We start from the raw sequence: 20871 nt of genomic DNA, 5'->3' as shown, positions 1-20871 counted from the left end.
GAACTAAGGTAAAACCGGACACTGCAGAGCTGTGATTTATATCAGCAGAGCAGGGCGCTGCTGGAGGCGTCTCTCCCTGCTGCAGGAGCTGCACACACTCGCTGCTCTTCCTCTCCTCGCGCGTCCTGCCCTCGCGTCGCGGCACAGCTGCAGAGGGGAAGCCTGTTAGGAGACTGTGACCGCTCCTCTTTCTCCTTTTGCAGCAGCCAGAAACCCCAAGGCGTGTGGCTCCAGTGCTGCCTTGCAAAGGCAGCAGGAAGGCCCAGGCATCTCAGCTGCACAGTGCCAGCAGAGCTCAGACCTCAGGAGCAGCACTGGCAGCTTTACCTTTCACAAGTGCTAACCGGGCACTTGGAGAGCTCCACTAGAGCTGACCAGCTAGTTTGGCTGCCGGAAGAGTTAACTCAGTGGATGAAGGCAGAGGAATAAATCACCTTCCTATCTCCGTTTGTCAGGCAACAGGTCACACATGCTTGCAGACAGATCCCAAAGCCTGTCTCTACTCTCACATTTCCTCTCTTCCTTTCCCTGACGCTTTCCTGACACATCTTCTTGTGCACTTTGCTCAGCTTTCGAAGTAACACTCCTCCCTGCTTGTTCTCCTTCCCACTCCTTGTCACCGGAGTCCTGCTGCTGTCATCACACTCCCATCAGACTTCTCCTTTCAACTGTGCGTTTCCACGCTGTCTCTCCCAACTGTCACATACGCTTCTGGTTCAAACATCTGTTCCTCCCCCTCCCAGGGAAGTTACTCCAAAACATGCTGCTTTCTGTCTGAATGGCAAGAAGGACAGATTTGGTTGTACACATGGTGCTACACAACCAGCCCTGCTGTTGAGTGAAAGGTTCCTCTTCTGTCATTTGGTCACATCAACTCCCAGGGCTACAGGCTCAGTCTCTCCTTATTCTGCCAGGAAGAAGAGAGAAAAGCCCATTTCTTGTACCCTACAGCCCAGTTGCTCAGGGCTGTGCAGGGAAACAAAGGAGAGGGATCCTCACTACCCTGCACAGATGGAAGGTCTGCATGGTCAATTTCTGTAACAGGGCAAACAGATGCCCTGCAAGAATGATTCAGCTCAGCGGTGGCACAGGGAGGCCACACATTTCACAGTGCCAGCAAGGGAGCAACAGGAGCAACATGACTGCCCAGCACCTAACAGCTAGTGCTGCCCAACAGTCTCAAAGGGCTTGTGCTGTTGCACAGTGAGACTCAGGCCAGTGCTGAATACAGAGGTGTTAGCCCAGACAGCATGCCCAGCAAGATGTCCTGCACAGCCTGAAAGCACCTCAGGGCTTAGGCAGAGCATGTTTCTAGTTCTCTGCAACTCCATGTCAGCCCCACTGCCTGTACACCCAGCTCTGCTGGCAGCCCTGGAGCTGCCCAGCCTCACTGATGTCATGGGGAAATGAGGAACCCAAACACAGGGTTGAAGAACAACTGATCTCTGGCCTCCTCCTTGCTCTATCCCTGTGCACAGGCTGGATGCAAAGGGACAGCAGGCCTCAGCAGTGTTGCTTTGTCTCCATGCTTGTACAAACTGAAACAAAAAAAAAACTAGTTCTGTGCAAATCCTCAGGGTAGAAAACAACATTTCAGTTCTCCAGAGCCTTTAATGTCACTCAGCAGAGACAGCAACTGGAGATGCAAGCAGTCTCTGGTCACATTTCACCTAGTGATCCTGTTTCCAGGCAGAGGGAGAACTGCAAACCCATACTATACATGTACCATCACACCAACAAGGGTCATTCAACACCTCAGCTCAGTCATTCCCACAGGCTGGGTACAATTGCCATGTTTTCATTCACCAGGCACACAACACGCAGCTTCTCGAGGCTGCTCCATATCCCTGACAAGTCCCTGGACAAGTGGTGCACCTGGCCACAAACCACTTGACTTAACACAGCTGAAACAGTTGGTTCCTCTCTTAGCGTGGTCACTGAGAGTCCCTCATTTTATAGGGAAAATTGGTCTTTGATGGGCTTCAGGCACCTCCCCAAACCAGGTGTCAGAACTTAAAGAAGAAGGTTCAGAGGGTTTTTGCTACTGGTGGTAAGTTCTGCCCATAGCTGCAACCTCAGTGAAGAAACTGAAATGTAGTTTCTATTCTATTCCCTTTTCAGCTGCTTATAAGTTTCTCAAACAGATTCTGATTCAGGGTGAAATGTTCAGTGCTTGGTCTCAGCTCAGAGATGATTTCTTTTATTTCCCCCTGCAGGAACTGTGAGCAAAATACTAAGTGCAGTAGATTTGGAGTTTGGGGAGCACGAGCAATCAGATATTTTCCCCTCGTTCCCTTTGATACCATATGTTCCAATTGGAAATTTTACACTTGCATACTGGTAACTCGTAAATGGTGGAGATGATAGACTCCAAATGTTCTCATTGAGAGGCAGAAAACAAACCCAGATTTAACAAAATAATTGGTTCAATACCATTAAGATGAGTTTAAAGAATTCTGATAATGCTTCTCCCTTCCCCAGTGTCCCAGGAGGGACCAGCACACACGTTTGATTTTAATCTATGTGCTATCATTTTAAGGATAGCTGATACACTGTGGTCTTTATTAAGATGTATCTATTTGCTTGGAAATCCAAAGAAGTTCAGTGCTTACAGGCTGCCAGAAATCACAGACCTATTATTCAAGGAACTTTGAGCTCTGCTGTCAAAATCATCAGAAGTCCGTAAGCTGAACAGCTCCCATTCAATGCATTTTTCTGCTAATTTACAAAATCTACAGTGGGATCGCTTGGAGCTTTATTCCCCTCAACTCCAAACTCACTTAAAACTAAAAGCAGAGATGTTTTTGTAATGACATGTTTGGAAACCTTCCAGGAGCAATGGAACCCACAATGTCAGCTAGGTCACCTTACATGTCACACACTTGGGGTTTTTTTTACTTCAAAGTCAGCCCAGCAAACCCCATGCAAGGTTACCATCCATGGCATATATGTCCTTTTGCATGTGGCTGGGGAGTTACTGTACAGCTGCCCAGCCCATCTTGCTTGCCCATTCCATCCCTGGTCCTGTTTACAGCCAAGAGAGTCACTACTGACAGCTCTTATGCATTTAACAAATTAGAGAGCAGATCACTACCAAGCACATAGTGGCATAATAAACAGTATATGAAAACACCCTGGTTGGGCAAGGAAGCCTCACAACCTGAAACTCACCAAACAAGGGCTGGCAGACCACTGAGGAAGCAGATGATGGCTTTCTTCCAATCCCGCTGACCAAAGTGACCTGGCAGCCACCTGGAACATAGCAAGAAATGAAACCTCTTTGGCAAGCAGCTCCCAGCCTGTTCTCTGCCTCCACGGCATCTGGCACGAGCTAGTTTCACATCTAGAGCTCCTGAGCACTTTGATCTCTCAGATAGTTATGTACCTTAATGATTCATGATTGTTACTCAAGTCCCACCTGCAAGCCAGGGAGCCTCCACACCAGCCTGCTAGGGCTACAGGACAGCTGAGGGCTCCCTCCCCTTGGGAGCTACTGTGTTACACCCATCTCACAGCATGGTGATTCCATTAAGTGCTATGGAATTAATCTTGATTTATGCCAGTGGGAGGGAGAGAATAATCACCTTCTGAGTTACTGGTGCTGCTCTGATCTTCATACTTCGAAGTGCTTCATTCCAGCCAGGTTGGTAGAATTACTTTGCTTCTGTATCCTTAAGCTCTGGTCATTCTTTGCTGTAATTCCTTGCAGCAGCTTCTGGAAAGGTGTTTTTCTGCCTCCACTCCCCGCAATAAATGAGTTTGTCACTTGAAATATACTGCCAATGTGTTACATGTCCCACAGTGTTTGTGGTTATATCAGAAGTGTTTGTTTATAGCACCATAATTCAGCAATATCTTGATTACAGGAGAGATGGTGTTGTAACTCACTATGGCTAGAGAGAATATTATTTTTCTTTCCTTTTAATATAAAATGTTGATTTTCACTCAACACACTGGAAGAAAAAAAGTGCAGTTGTTGCCCTAGTAACCAGCTGCCTTGTAAACCATAAGATGTTAGGAGCACAAGGTGTTAATTGTTCCAAGTGCTGCTTGTGGTCAGGGATAAAAGCTAGAATGGGAGAGATCATGAGAAACATCTGGGAAGATAAAGTCAGCTGGTCTCTGCTTGCTGAAAGCCTAGACAACAGCAAGTGGAGAGACAAGGCAAGGAGAAATAACACTGCTACCAGAGGAGCAGAGTGAACTGGATTGTGGCCATGTGTGAAAGCATCCCGGAGAAAAGCCTCTGAGAGCACAACACACTTCTGGGAGCCTGACAGGTTTTACTAGACATGCTGAGAGTTCAGCACCTCCACCACCAGATGCAGCAGCTTTTCCTGCTACTGCTGATTCCCTCCTTTGGACCAGACCCATCTCTATTTCCCCTTCTGCTGCACGTCCTGGAGTTTCCACGTGCTGTGCTCCAGGAGGCTCCTTCTTACACGCTACTTGCCATGAATTAAGGTGGTCTGTCCTGCAGAAGGTGCCATCACCTCTCTGCATAGCATTTTCTCTACTGGAGCAGGCCGGGACAGACCACCCTCCCTGTCACATATCTACCTGAGCTGCAGCACAACTTCCTTGCCCTGCTGAGCAGCTCTGGCTTTCAGGCTCCTTGCATGGCACAGCACATCTCCCTGCTCTTGGCCTGCACTCATCCCAACCACACTGTCTGCAGAAGAGTGGGAGCAGCTGGTTGCCCAGGGGGCAGACTGAACTCCACAAAGCAACTGTGTTTCTGTCCCAGTATCCTAAGAGCCAGAGCCCCTCAACTCCAGCAGGCTGCCCGCCGGGGCTGGGAGAGCTGCCCCAGAGGGCTCCTTCTGCAAGAGGTCTCTGAGGGACCAAGGCTGCACGAGGGCTTCTCTCCTCTGCCTAAGAAGAAAGCAAGCTGGTGAGACAGCAGCTTCATGCTCTGTAGCATCTGCCACCTCTCCCTCCTCTTCCCATTCTCCTATCCCCTGCAAACCGGAGAGCAAACATAAATACTGCTCTATCTGGAGCAAAGTTTTCTCCTTTAGCTCTTTTTAGCCATTTACCTGCTCTGGATGCTCACTGAACCTGCCAGTATCTGCATTCCCTTAGGAAATAAAGGCAAGGAGCACAGAAAAACCGGCATATTTATAAGCTAGGCCCTTCCCAGGGGCAGGGTTATGCTAATCAAGGAGCCTCTGTCCCAGCATGGTACATGGCTGACACTACCCAGCAGTAACATATGCCGAGGGAGGCTGATGTTCAGCACAACTCTGCCCACCCCAGCACATGTAGCCGAAGGGTTTCATGCCTCGTGTTAGCCACGGGCACTCAAGAACAGAGAAGCAAGGCCAAGCTCCCACTTGGACCTGAAGAGGAAAAGGACTGGACACCAGGGGTGGTGCCCCTGTGGGCTCCAGTTTCCAGGGATATATTCCTGATGTCTCATTAACTTCTGGGGAGTTTTTCCCCCTTTTGCTTTTATTTACCTGATTCTTGGCAATTGTACCTGATAATAAAGGCATATATTGCACTGAGCTACACCACACAGCCCTGTATGCAATGTAATGACACTTGGTCACACTGGAGATGAAGGCTACATCTAGCTACACAACCTTCATGTGAAAGTAGAGGTTTATTTTCTCTCTCTTGCTTCGCCCGGTACAGTTGCTTGTGATAATGCTGCCATCTCCATCTCAGCACAACCTAACAGAGACCTCTGCCACTGACTGGGGCTGGGACTTCTGCCATGCATCCTTTACACTAAGAAAACACAGTTTGAGCAAATAAAGCTGAGAAATCATAATTTTTTTCAAGTGGAGTGCTGGGCAGCATGTCACATAGCAGAGCTGCATTTATACTGAGGTCTCTAGGCAAGACTGAAAAATAAAGATGAATGAGTTTGGTTGGGTAATTAGATAATAAAATTGAAGGCTCTGGAGTTTAGCCCAGGAATATAATCCAGTATATGAGGCTGGCCAGCCTGTTCCCTCTCCTACTGCTAGCAGCAGTGTCTTTACCTGGCAAGGAGCTCTGCCCTTCACATGGAGTCCAAAGACAGAAATGCACTTGGGTAGCACAGCCATGTACTAGCACAGGATCAATCCCAGTCTTCCAGCAGCTGGTTTTGTTCCCCATGTGTAAGGCAGGGCTGCAGAGAGGTGTTGCAGGACTCAACGTGAGCATGCTTGCTGCTACAGCAGCACTCATAACTGTACAGCAGAATATACCCCATCCAAGGGAGGGTTTGCAGGAGGCTCTGTATTTGGTAGGAGCACAGGGCAGGTGGTTTAGAGGCAGCAACCTGGCTGATGGCTCAGGGGCATCACACAGCTCATCTGGGTGCAGAGCAAGTCCTCCCATGGGTGGCTGTGATAAAGACCTCTGTTCAGGGCCCACCAAGGTAAAGCTGGTTCAGGCTCAGAGGAACATTTGGCCAGAGCTAGAGCTAACCCTCATGTGTACCTTGTGTCAGTAAATACTAACATGGCTACATAGAGGGTGGTGTCTAAGGGTGGAAAGGGCAGCAGAGCCAATCTGAAAGGAAAACCAAGTTTGCTTTCGCTTTCTGGGGTGACTGCTTTCCTACATTCAGCTTTCAAATTGCCACAGAACTGAAAAGCAAAGTACAGGCAAGTTCTCTTTGACTTGAGAAATCCTTCAAAAATTAATCAAACCTGTTTTGAAAGGCAGACTTTGTCAGCTGCCCTATTTTTAGGATTGACTCCTACAGGTCCTTCCTTCAATGATAGCAGTTTTGCCTGAGCAATGACTAGGGACTGCAGGATTTAGGCTTTTAATAAAGCAATTGTGTAATTAAAAATAAATGGGTCTCTAGTGTCACTATTTAAAAAAAAAAAAAAAAAAGGCAAACTTAGATCAAATAAGGCATTTCTTTCTTTTTGGTTTAGACTGCTTGGATCATGCAGAGTTTTAATGACGCAGTCACAAATGTTGTATTTAAAAGGCCTCTTAGTTGCTGAGAGGAGCCCCAGGAGAGGACTATTAACTGGCCAAATTAGGCTATTTATTTTTGTGAGTTTTGCAAGTTTGAAAAAGAGAGGCACATTTTCACTTAGGAGAGTGATATTTCAAATAGGTCACAGGAAACTCTGGCAGGCAGGGAGCAAAGCAGAGCGTCAGTAGGAAAACATTAACCAGAGACATTCTGCAAGTACAAGTCAACATTTGGGTTCCTAATGGCTTCTGAAGTCCATTCAAACATCTTTCAATGGATGTAAAATAGGGACAAGGCATCACAGCTGTACAGGAGCCCTGGCCTAATCCTGAAAGCCTTTGAGGCAGCAGAGCTGTGCCTGCAAGTGCTGCTGGGGGAGAATCCAGGGCTGTCAGCACAGCCAGTAGGCTCAGCAATAAGCGCATGAAGGAGATGGACTCTACCTGTTGGTTAGGACAGAGCTGGTGCTTGCAGAGACGGCCAGTCAGTCCTGAAATGTCACTGCATTTTTCCCTCCTCCAGGTTCTTCAGACAGAAATATCCTTTTCCTCTCACCTTGTCACAGCCTGGAGCTAATCAGGAGCAACTTCAGTAAATCCCATAAAGCAAGCTGCAGGCACACCTTAAGAATCAGGCCCAACACTTTTTACATGCATGAGGCTGGTCAGAAAAGGTCCCTCTACACCACCTCAACTGGCACAGCACATGCTCAACAACAGCAACATCATTTCCTCTTTTTCACATTTGCAAATGGAATCAATTAACTTAAAGTCCCCTCAGGAAAGATTCAGGTGAAGTTACTTTGAAGGACTGGCCCATTTCCCATTGACTTCAGCAGCTTAGGGTGAAGCTACTCAGAATCTAAGAAGTCTCTGGAGCAACCTTGGGCTGTTGCTGTGTCCTGTCCCTGCTCCAGTAGGGCTGGGGTACCTTGAGCTACCACTGCTTAAGCATCAAGAGCTCTACTGCATCTACACGTGTTGGAAAAGCTTTGCAAGATCAGGATCAAGATGTGAAAAACAGATTATAAGATAAAAAGCAGTGTTTCTAGAAAGTGATGTCTAATGGGTTCCTCCTGATGGATTGTAAATCCACCTGTCATATAAGCCATAAAACAAAAATTAAAGTAACCACACTCCCATTAGAGCAATCATTTTCTTTCTCAGGTTTGGTTTTGGGTTTTCTTCATATGTAAGCCAGTTAATTGAGGACTCGGAGGCCTGGTGTTTCTGAGGCTGTGACTGTTTGTCATATCAGTGCTTTGGTCAGTGAATAACAAATCTCTATCAAAACACCTTTCCATGACTGTGACTGGCCAGGCTGTCGGTAGTATGTTCTCCTCCTCTGGCTGGATAACTGTGTGGAGTTGTAGGCTCTTTCTGTCCAGTTTTTCTGCAGGACTGCAGGTTTTTATGGTGCAGATGAACCAGCATTTTATTGGATCAGAATGAGGGAGCTGGTACTAGATGAAGGGAGCTGAAACGGAAATATGGAGCATACAACTCATCCCAAAACCTTGTCAGCCCATACACAAATCAACAAACAGACCTGGTCCCCAGCTTAATTTTTCCCACAATTGTTTTACTCAGTCTTACTAACATAAAACAACCCATTCCAACCTGCACAAAACCCAAGCAAACCCACAAGGAATTTCTGGCATGGTGAAACCATGGGCTGGACTGTATGCTCAGCAAGAAAAAAACAGAGATAGAGAGAGTCCCTCCAGCTTTGCCACGGAAGAAACTCCTGTTACAACCTGTAGTACCAGTAGCATGTGACAAGGCAGGTGTTAAAGCACACCCTACTTTGCAGAAGCAAGGAGGGCATTTATGGGTACAGGGAAAGGACAAACATGTCAATTGTCCATTTGGCATGAAAGAAGCTATAAATATTATGATATTTGTCTTCAGGAACCCAGGACAACCTCTGCCCTGACTTGCAACCAACACACTGTCCCTTTGGACTTTACTGAAGCTATTCAGGTTGTGAGCCACCAGCTCAGCTTTATGTTGTCGCCACTAAAAATACCCTAGGAAAAGCAGCCCTTCTCAAGGAGATACAGAGGCTGGTTGCCTCTCTCAGACAAACCCACTGAAGCTCTAGTTTTGCTCATGGCCCAATCATCCAGCTGTCCAGCTAGACCTTGTGTCTGCTCCAGGGTGGCAATACCTCCACATCTACTCTGCATATTAGCTTAGTCTGGCAATATTTATTTAGCAGATAAAACTTTGATGCTGCTCCTGTAGAAATAGTGTATTAACAAGGCCTAAATATTAGTCAAAAGGGTTTCTCATGTGCCTTCAGATGTTTGGTGTAAAAGAAGCAGCAGGTGCCAAAGGTCACAAAACAAATTGAGTCCTTACGAGAAGTTCACCATTAGATAAATTAGGATGACCTGGAGGTACAATAAACCCCTCTTTCCTCCGTTGCCTTGCAGCTCAGTGTGCTATGTATAGTGCTTGCAGGGTAACCACTTAAAATAACTAAATACAGATCCGAGTTCTTCAAGACACAAAGAAATAATTGCTCCTTTTCCCACGGATGGCCACAAAGCAAACCACACCGTGGTGCAGCCTGACACAAATCAGCATTTCGTGATCAATGTGCCTGCATAAACACCTCATGGCAATGAGGCCTGGCAGAGACAGGGCTTTCAGGAAGACCTGCAGGGCTTCGGGCCACTCTTGCTTTCCCTAAACCACCACTTCCCTGCCAAGGCACCGGGGCAACTTGTCCCGCCGCTCCCTTCCCTGGCCCAGCCACAGGCAGCAGTCCCTGGCCCACACCAGGCAGAACGTGGTGCCTCACAGACCCACAACCATGCTGGGGAGAGGGCTGCCCTCCCTGGGGGCAGAGAGCTGCCTTCCCTGGGGGGGACAGGGCCTCCTTCCCCAGAGGCTGGCTGTCTTCTCCAGGGAAGGGGACAGCCGTTCCCCATGGCAGCGGGGCGCTGGCAATGCCCACTGCAGAAACCTCTCCTTGGCCTGTTTTCTTTTTGTCTCTGTTTCCCCATTCAGGAAAAAGCTTCTGTCACAACAGCTGCTGATTCATTTTCTGACTTGGTGCCGAGCGTGCCAGACATAACATTCGTTTGCTGCCAAAGTGGTAAAAACAATGACTTACCAGCACATTTTTCTTCAGTTGATTATATTTGGGGGGAGGGAGGGGATGGGGGAAAGGAGCTTTAATTAAAATTAGATAAGGAGAAGAATAAATTGACTGAGACGCAAAGAGCAATGCTCTGCAAGGCAGGAGAGGGGAGAACCCCTGAGGTAGTGTGGGAACACCCATCATGGAACAAAGCAAACCAAAAGGGTCCGTGGTCAATGGCGAGGGACCCTGGTCACTTGCTGCCCTTCACCAACTTCTTGCTGTGCTTGCCACCTTTCAGATGTTAACAGCTTCCCAGACCAGTAACTCACAGATCCAACACTTTACTTCCCAAACAAAGAGAAGCTGCCTGAAGACGGCTTTGATGAGAGCAGACAATTACACTGAAGTTTGATCCTTCCCATCTTCCTTTCTTGACTTATTTCTGGGATGAAGGAGTCCCACCATCAACATTTATTTGCTTCTTAAAACCCTGACTAACAATTGGCCCAGCAGACAGAATCCACATCCAAGCCCACATTTTGGAAGTGCTGAGGACAGCAGTGACTGAACTGAGATTTGGGCTTGCCCATTAGATGTTAGAGACAGAAGAGCCAAGTCTGGACCTGATGAGTGAAGTCTGACCTGTTAGACTCTAATATTTTTCTCAGTATTTGACAGGGTGCTTTGGACAGATGGGAATTAAGCTGATCCATATCCCCTGACCTCAGCCATGCCACAGGTTGTATTTGGAAATAGCTCACCAGGTCACTAACTCTCATGGCAAAGATCCAAGTGAACCTTAGATGCCAAGAAAACAACAGCACACATAGCCTGAACACAATATTGTTCCATTGATGTTTAGCAACAACTTAATTTCCTAACAGACCAGCCCATTTGCAACCAACACAAAGGAAACAGCACCCTGGCCCAGCTCTGCTTGCCAGAATGGATGGACAACCATATTAACTCACATATTGAAGTTCTTTGGTCTTTATATTACAACTTAGTGAAGAACACAGAAGAGAGAAATGCTGATCCCCCACCCAAAGGCCTTGGCTACACTGTCTTCAGGTAGGAGCCAAACCAAGCTGCTGTCCTCCTCCAAGTGATTGATTGCCAGGGGTTTGTTTCAGTTCTTATTTGGAAAGAAATGGGAGTCAATCATAGCAAGGTAATGCAGAAGAGTCATAGTAACCAGCACCAGGGTGAGGACCAGCTATGGAAGAATCATCCAAAGCCATTATCCAAACACTACCACTACCATTGAATCTGATGATAAAGAAGAGGCTGAGTCATTCAAGACACCAGAGGCTACAAGAGAGATTTTTATGTCAGTTGAAGAACAGTTATTCCACAGGTCTCTGGATAACTGTGTGGTGAGATAATATGATTCAAACCAAGGACTCATCAAGGACTACTTACCTAATGCCTGCTAACCACTCCAAACATAAGAGGAAGAGAAGTTTTACCTTTATACTTAGGAAGCTCTTGCAGTCTTTGCTTTAAAAGGCTGTTTGTTCTCTTTATTTGAAGGGAATACGAAGAATGGCTATTTGGGAATGCAAAACCCAAGATCAAGAAGTCATTCTTGCTCAACAGAGAAAATTAAACAGACAACACAAGAGAACCTCTTAAGCAAGAATGAAGGATTTTCAAGAATACCAAATGAGGCACCTACTTACACCAACAAGCCACAGAAAAAGCTTTCCACCTTCTTGGAATATTTTTGGAAAACCACCTCATTATGTCAACTTCTATTCAGAACCTGTAGGAAGTATTTTCACCACCATCCTCTCACAGAACAGGGAAGAGATCTCTTACTTTCTCTGCTCTTCTCTCTGCTACACAACTAAACTGCTTTTCCTTGATTTAATCTACCTGCATGATTTCACGAGGGCTTGTGCACACTGTCCCTTGGATGACATTGCTAAATTACTTTACTATAGCAAAATGTAAGTATTCAAGAAAATCTCCAACCCAACGAACCATGTCATGAAAACACCCACCAAGAAAGATTTCTCCCTCCCATTCCCTTTTGCTCAATCAGAGCCTACAGAATGTAATGCTGCACTGCAGAGCAATGCTCATGCTGTGGCTCAACATATCTGACCATCCAGAGACCCCCTGCTCTTCCTGGTTTCAGTTGGACCTGTAGTTTCACAGCACCTTTGCATATTAAGCCTTGAAACTAACACATTAAATTGTATTGCTGCATAAGGACCTTCATTTCCAGGCTTTTATCTGCAGGAATGATATTGCCATTCTGTACACTAGACCTGTTTTTGTAATACTAAGGTTCATCAGAAGTTTTTATGTTAATGTCGAGTCAGAAATAATACACATGTGATTCATAATAATCTAACTGAACGGCTGCACTGAATGTATTGTAAGAAATTCTGGTTAGGAGAGAAACTCATTAAAGAAATAGTGACTACTATTATCCCACTGCATATATTGTTCTACTGGAAAGTTTCCTTGAGTAGTTTCTTTAATTAGCAATTTGATATTTTGAAATAGTGTGATCTCCACCACACACAATTTGTAGAACAGACTTGGCTGACAATACAGAGGAAAACAAGTAATCTTTTCAGAGTTTGCATCTCCAGGGCTTATCTTGTCATTTTCTAGCTATTCAGCTGCTGCATGTACGTGTATAACACAGTGACACTGTTCTTGTGGGATTTTGATTCTTTAAAGTTACGTAGATAAAGAGCTTTTTTATTGCAATGGAATATGTGGTCTTTTTTTGTCTTTTTTTTTTTTTTTAGAAAATGCACATAAAAATATTTGCATAACTTTGGCCTATTCAAACAGAAGGTGTTGACCCCAGCTGTGTTCTCGTGAATGAATCATTTATGTAGGAGCTCATTGCACAGAACGTATGGTATTTTATCTTTGCTGATTTTCTGCCAAATACAGTCTGTAACAATTTTTCCCCTTTGCCACATTTGCTGCTTGATATCCTTTAAAATATACCAGCTCCAAGTGTGAGAAAGCAAAACAGATCTGGGCCTGCTCTGGCTCAGAGCCCTTTGCATGGATACTCCTGTGCTGGCACTCAGACCCCCTTGTTTTGGAGAACGTCCATTCTGGATCTGGGATCTCTTTGTGCTCAATGCTTTAAATTAACATTGATTTAAACTTCACTGAAATCTGCAGGGAACTGCAAAAGCCTAGGAGTAAACACAGAAACACAGGGATCCTCTCCATGTACAAAACAGGAGCTGCTCTGAGGGGACAAACTTCCACTACCTCAAGCATCTGCACCTACAGGGAAAGCCTGGAGGAAGTGAAGACTTTTCTGCCTTAGCTCTTCCTGGTTATGACTATCCTCCAGGTATCACTTAAGTGGTATTTTGGCAAAATATATTTCCACCCTTAAGGGCAGGGAATAAGATTATTTCATTAAGGTCGGAGGCACTGAGTGGCCAAAGCCACTATTACACTGGGTTTGATTCCAAATGAGAAGCAAGAGGTCAAACTCTCTCAACACTGATCTCCCCAGGGGAGAAGAGATAAGGTGGTGTGCTAAGATTTCCACACTCCCACATGAATAGATAAGGTCTGAATGAGCAGCCTCGTCCATAGGATGCTTCCCTGAGTGGTTTTATAGCTTACACTGGAAACCTTCATACGCTCTACGCTGAATCACATAATTACGGTTTCCACAAGAAATTCAGAGCAGGATCTCCTCCTACAAAATTTCCTCTCACCTGCACTCCTTTCATCACCAACGATGACTGTTTGTCAGCACTACCCCTACTGCTGAGGCAGTTCACATGCAGCTCAATTTAGCAGCTGACGGAGGCAAGAACGTTCCCCCATGTGCAAGATTCTAAAATGCTGGCCCATGATTGTGCGTGGCATGAACAGCTCCACAAGGGACCCCTCGTTCAGGACTCACTTCCAGCCTTGGTGTGTTTGCCCTGCTAAACAAGGAATTGCTTTTACAACTGACAACCTCCTTCACTTGGAACTTACCTTCCAGTTTCTCAGGGAAGCATTGCTCAGGTGGAGATATTGCAGATGGGATGCAGCCTCATTCATCTCTTCTATCCCGGCTCCCTCATGCCTGAGCTGTTCTCCATCACAGGAGGTTCCCTCTTCATTACACCCTTCCTCCCACGTGCAATAAGAAACATAATAGCCCAGCTAAACCTGACCCCCGGTAAACACTGAACACACACAAAACGCTGCCCTGAAAGTCACCAGTTAATTCGTCTTTCAGAAGCAGATTGTTTATGATGTGAAACACTTGCTCCCATCCCCCCAAATTAACAAGTCAGGGTTTATACACAGCTCTGCAAGAAAGCTCTTCCTAAGAGAGTCACCCAAGAACTTCCGTTGACACATGTAACTATGTTACCAGCAGAGTTGAAAGCACCACTGTAATTACAGTTGACTATTGTATAACTGCTTTTGGTTGCTTATAACTCCATCTATAATTAATTGTTTTGGCTGAAAATGTCTCCAGCTGGGTTTGTCCTCAGGCAAAAACTTCTCATTTCAGCTGAAATGGCTCAAGTTAAGAATCTTTTGCCCCTGTTAAAAGGATCTTTTTGTCATTTATAGAAATGGCCTCACATCTCCATGCTTCTAAAAGCAGCACCTTGAAACACTGACAGACTCGACTGCTGTGAAATAACATCTTCCCATATTCTCAGGGGAGGGGAAGGATCATAATTTAGAATCATAGAATCGTTTTGGTTGGAAAAGGCTCTTAAGTTCATCAAGTCCAACCACTAACCCAGCACACTGCCAAGACCACCACTAGGAAGGTGTCCCTCAGCACCACATCTACATGTCTTAAATATCTCCAGGAATGGTGACTCCACCACTTCCCTGAGCAGCCTGTTTTAGTGCCTGACAGCTTTTTCAGTGAAGAAATTCTTCCTAATATCCAATCTAAACCTCCCCTGGCACAACCTGAGGCCAATTCCTCTTATTTATCACTTGTTTCCTGGGATGAGACACCAACACCCACCACACTCCAACCTCCTTTCAGTATATACTGAAAGAGTATCTACTAAAAAGAGCCTGTGATCTACCTACCTCCAGAGCAAGGTCCAACCTGTAGACAAGGACTCTAGGTGTACATGGATCAGTGAAAACAAGGCAAAACATTCAAGAGTTGTTCAGTAAACAGCTGCTGCTTTTCTTACCCAAAGAGTTAGAAGTGGAGAAAACAAGTATGTGATTACTCATTAAAAAGAGCACAGCACATCTCAACAGGTTTGAATGTGATCTATGTGAACAACCTAAACCTAACCTTTCCTTTTTCTGGAACATCTGAATTTGAATGTTTATGACAGACTAAAGATGTTGTGCCCACTTTCAGAGGGGGTACACACTCAGTGACTGCAGAAAATACATCTCACTACAGAGAACAAACCCCAGAAACATAGGAAGTCTTGAAAAATCTGAAAAAAATGCAATCTAGTTCATTCAAATCTATACCAGCCCAATAGAGTCCACAGATGTGATAAAAAAAGAAGAAAACCTAGTGCTCAATTGCCTAGGAGCTGGAAAAGCAAAATGGGCCATTCTAATGCAGAAATTAAAACACTTAGAGATGATTCTTACTACTCTGTGAACATGAGTCAGTACAAGTGAAAATGGTGCACAGATGGGCCAGCACAGAAGCAACAGAAGTGCCGTGATATTTACAAGGGGGGGAAAAAAAATAATCTTCCCTTACAAGTGTAAATATACCAGAGAAATCATGGGCTCACAGCACAAACCAGGGCTTTGATGTAGCAAACACTCCCACCAGGGACAGCACTGGGAGGAGTAGGGATGGCAGACATTCCATCTGGAAGACAGCACTGAGCTTCCCAAGGAGTCACAACTCGCAGAAACACTCCTGAAGACATCGACCACTTTATAGCCTTTATCCAACCGGCAGCAAGGGGCCAAGCACAGTCCTAGGCCATGGAGGGACACTAAGGAGGGAAGAATTGTGAGCATTGGCTCCAACACCTGGTAGCAGCTGCCTGAGAGCCCCACCAGCCTGGGCTCCAGATGCTCACAGCCTGTTCAAGGCAGGCCACAGCCACTCATGCCACCAGCAATTCAACAGTTTAAAGACATGTGAATTGAAGCTGGTGTTGTTCCACAGAAAGCCAAGAATTTTGGGGTCCCCTGTCCTCTCCTGGAGCAGCAATAACACATGGGGTCCCTCTCTCCAGCCTCTCCTGGGTCGATCCAACAATGCAAGATGCCCAGTTCTCAGGGCGGCCACAGGGCTGAGCTCTCTTGCCAAATCATGTTTCCCCCCACCTATCTTCCCCTCACCTAGAAAACAGCAGTAACAATATTTACACTTCTGCAGTTGGCTCAACATGAGGGAATGAAAATTTAATTATCATCAGTGCAATTTGCTAAGGAGCAGCTCATGGCCTGACTGTGGCAGGGACAGCAACAGAGGCCAAGGAGCAGGCTGAGCTCCCAGAGCAGAGCTGCAGGAGATAGCACAGAGCTCATCCCAGAGGTAAAACGGTCTGACAGCTTTGAATGGGAAAGAAACAACTTCCCCATCAATTATGAACTTGCTTACAGTGAATGATCACAGAATTACATAATAGATTTCCAAGCTGGTCAACCAAATTCCTTCCTGTTCAGCTGCTCTGACCACCATGTGGCACACACACTTGCATTCTACGAGAAAACCATTTTTAAACAATAAACCAACTTTCAGAACCTCTCACCTCCCCTAGGTCCCTCTAACAACTTCTGTGGGTTCACGCCACATTGTCTCACTCTCTAAGACTTTCCCCCCACACCCCAGTGTTGTGTGAAAGAATGAAGCACAGCAATTCCACCATCAAATGAACAAAATGAAAGAGTAACAGAGACTTACACTTTTAGTCAACCCTAAGTGTTTCACATGACAACAAGAGGGAAAACAGAGTCCAGACTGTTGTTCTAATGTTGATAATATTCCAAAACCTGCAGCGCTTACTAAGTTATCAGTGGAAATCAAACCTTTGACATCAGTGGGGATTCTGTTTGGGCATGGAAGGTGGTTGTTATGTTCCGGTATAGCAACCAGAGTCTATTTTGATGGTAAGATCTTTAGCACAAAGATGGTTCCTCTCCACTCCTCCTCAGAGCACCTGGACTGACAAGTAGATGATGAAACCTTGGTTGAATTTTGTTAGACCTGAGTAAATCCAAGCACACATGTGCTTTCTGATAGCACAGAGTCCGTTCTGTCTTCACTGTGGGCAGGGTTTATACTTTGCCATCACCCTCCAGCACCCAGAGGTCTGCCCAGCATGTCAGCCCACTGCTGGGCAGTGTTTGCATCTGGCTCATTATTGCCACCTACATCTCACTCAAAACCAGACTGGGATGGGACAGAATAAGGCTGTTAAGTGTTCCAAGACTCAGGAAGATGTAAAAGAATATAGGAGGTGAGGGGGGAGGGAAGAGGGGAAGGAAAGCATTATCATCACAGTGAGAGGGAAAGGAAAAGAGTTACAATTAAGACAGGAAAAAAAAAATCAAAGCTGTACGACTGTAAAACGGAATCACTTCAGGCATATGTCAAAACACTGTCAGATCTTTTTCTGTTCATTAAGTCAGCAGCTAAACACCCACCAGCACTGCTTTTTGCTAGCCCTGGAGTTTTGCTACACCTGGAGATCCACTCTGTGGCATCAGCAGTAGAAACCACTGGGTTTGTAGACAAATAACCTTATTCAGGAGGAGCAGGTTGAGTGAACTCTTCCACACTGACTTATGTTACCATGAGGTTCACCAGTAGAGGTCAGGTCACATACTCCATTCACTGAAAACCAGCCCAAGAGCCGGGCCCAGAGCACTGCAAAAACTATGGAAAAAGAGCCTGAATTTTATAGAATTTTCCTATTTTTAAGTCATACCTAATAGCACTTAATCTATGTCCCCAGAGTTTGATAAAAAGAAAATTACCCCCATAAAAATATCCATTTCATATCAATCCAACTAACGTGGCAGAGACTACCAGCCTGTAGCAAGCCTGAACAGTCCTAACAAGGGAAGAAACACACTGGTCGGAGAACAACTTGTCCCATCTCCAGCTGTTTGGGTTTCTAATGCTTTCTCACATTTACAGGAGAGTCAAAGGGAAAGTACCAGGCACATGAGCACTTTTCAATAGGATTTTGAACCTGGAACAAAATTTAATACAAAATCACGGCCCAACTACAAAGTTTTATGGCATGGTTGAAAAAAACCCCACATAACCCACACACAATAACTTAAGAACAACCCCAAACTTTTTGGATTTTATAAGTTAGTTTCCTTTTTTTGTACATAACTTCTGTTACACTTGATGGAACTTTTCCATTACAGGTAGAGTGACGAGTAAACATGCAAAATCTTATTAACAAAAGAGGGATAACATTGCACAAGATAGAGTGCATAACAGATTAAGACCATGGTAATTTCTTAAGACTGAATTTACATGAAAGAGTCTGGATTTTTTAGTAGTTTTGGCCTCAAAAACCTTCCCAAAGGACACGTACAATTTAGCTATACTAAAAGTCTTCTTTAGGTTTGGGAGCCAAGAAGACAGAGTAATTCCTCTTCTCCAAGGGCCAGCATCCAGGATTTGGCAAAAAAACCCCCACTTTCTTCCCAAGCAGTATCAGCCCTGAGTCATATCTGCTCTTTGCCAGTGCCCACCCCAACATTATATACTAAGCCAGCCACACAGATCATGTTGCCCACTACAAGGAAAAAAAGCCCCAAGCAGACACCTTGATTGCCTGACACTACCTGTCCTGCACTCAGATTTCCACACTGCTCAGTCTCAATGAGGCTGCTTTACACCCCATTTTTATTTCTACAGGCAATACTGAACCCTTTCAGCAACAAGGATGAAGATTTGTGTGAAAACAAGTTTGTTTGTTTGAGGGTTTGGGGTTTTTTCCCTGAAAAAAGAAAATTAAAATTCTCTGTGTTTGTAACTATGAACATTCCTCGCCAGTTCTCAGTCAGCCAAAAAACACATGAGGTCTTTCTGAAAAACTATTTTCTGTGCAATGAAGTTACTAACTGCTGGGAAGGGCAAGAAAGCTCTTTTACAGCTGCCTGTTGGTTCACTGAACGTCACCTTACACTCTGTAGCCCCTTTTGGATTCTGCAGATTTCTGGGGTAGACAGATCAAAAAATGAGAACCTTGGCCAGAGCAGTTATGCTGCTTCTTGAGACATGTTTTCTTTGGGCTCCAGCCTCAGTTTCTCAGCCAGCAGTTTTTGTCTCTAGTGGAAAATTACAACAAAACCAAACAAAAACCACCACCAACAACAAAAATAACACACACACACACAAAAACACACACCAAAAAAACCCCACCAGGTTTTCATGCTTTTCAGGAATCTAGAGAACAAACAGGAGTTTCTAATGCATTTGTGAAAGATGTGAATCGATGCAAATGCCCCAGTGTCCATTTGAGATTACAGTTATTCTGAGAAAACCAAGTCCTGAACATCTCTGCCTTTGTGTCCTGCCACCAGAAGAGCAGCTCAGCACCCAGCACCTGACCAGACACAGCACTGGGAAGCAGGAGAGCAGGCAGCCTGGCTGTGCTGGCTCTCGTTTGCACTGGGAACATCCAGGCACCCTGCAAGGCACATCCCTGTGTGCACTCCGGTCACACTCCCAAGGAAGGGGAGAGCCTGGTCCACATGATGCTGAAGTCCCCATCACCAATGCTTGAATGTGTCCACACAATGGCTTTGAAGACTCTGGGAAACCTTCTAACATAGGCACCGGGGCACAACAGTTACTCCAGTTTCAAACAGGTGCATGTAAGCCTTGTTTTAAGCAATTGGCTGTCATCCCAGAGTAGATGAGGCCAGAATTAAATTTCTCTATTTAATTTATGTCTCAAGGTTTTTATTCTAAACTGCACCCTGATGCTGGGGGACCAGCAGCTGCATTTACTCAGTAGGTAAACCATACCCAGGCAGCCCTGTTTCTTCTCACTCCTGTGCTCTCTAGCACGAGCACACCATTCCTCACACCCAATCTGCTGCTTAGCTTGCTTGCCTCTTTCCCCTTTAAACGGCACAGACAGCTGATGAAGAGCCAGGCACTCACCTTGACCCAGACTCCAAGCTCCATCAGACTTTCTCAGCAGTTTTATGAGAGGCAGTGCTTGGCAGGTGCTCCCAGGGGACTGGCCAAAAATAAATGCACTCTCCAGTTAATTTCCATCTGAGTTCTACTAACATTTCTCCTTTGAGAGTGCAGCTAAAGCATTTGATTTACAGAAGGTGATGAGGTTCTGTATTTGTTTGCAGTAGCAGTGGAAGACCTAACACGCCACAGGGAACATTCAGGCCCATTTTAAGCACCTACATAAGGCACCCATGCTTCCCATACAGACAAGGCACCTTCTAGGCTGTGATTCAAAGCACTGTAATTAGAAGCCTGCCTCTCACCCTTTATTATAGCTGGAGTCTAGACACCTAATTTAGGCAGAGAAATGACACGCTTAGAATTAGCTTATACAGATACCCTCCAATGCATCAGTTCTGAAAGGAACCAGACTGGAGGTTCTCTGGGAAGATGGGCAGGGAGCTCAGCTCAGCCGTGAGCTCCACCAGACCAGCCACTGCAGCCAGCACAGCTGGGCTGGGGGAGCCAGCCCCGACAGCCCCAGCCTCTTCCCTCAGCTCAGCTGCTGGCGTTGAAGAAGGAAAGTCTGTTGGATCTCAGCTCTGGCACAGGACCAGAGCAGGCAGCACGGAGACCCGCCAGCCCTCTGCCCAGGGAGACCTGCTCTGGCTTGGCCACCGTGATGCAGCTGGGACAGAAGGGGCTGGTGACTGCAGCTTTGCCACCTCATCCTACT

The sequence above is a fragment of the Chaetura pelagica genome, unplaced genomic scaffold (assembly GCF_000747805.2).
Source record: "Chaetura pelagica isolate M959 unplaced genomic scaffold, ChaPel_1.0 scaffold344, whole genome shotgun sequence".
Lineage (NCBI taxonomy): Eukaryota > Metazoa > Chordata > Aves > Apodiformes > Apodidae > Chaetura > Chaetura pelagica.
The sequence above is the reverse complement of the archived record's forward strand: the minus strand, read 5'-3'. Positions refer to the sequence as shown.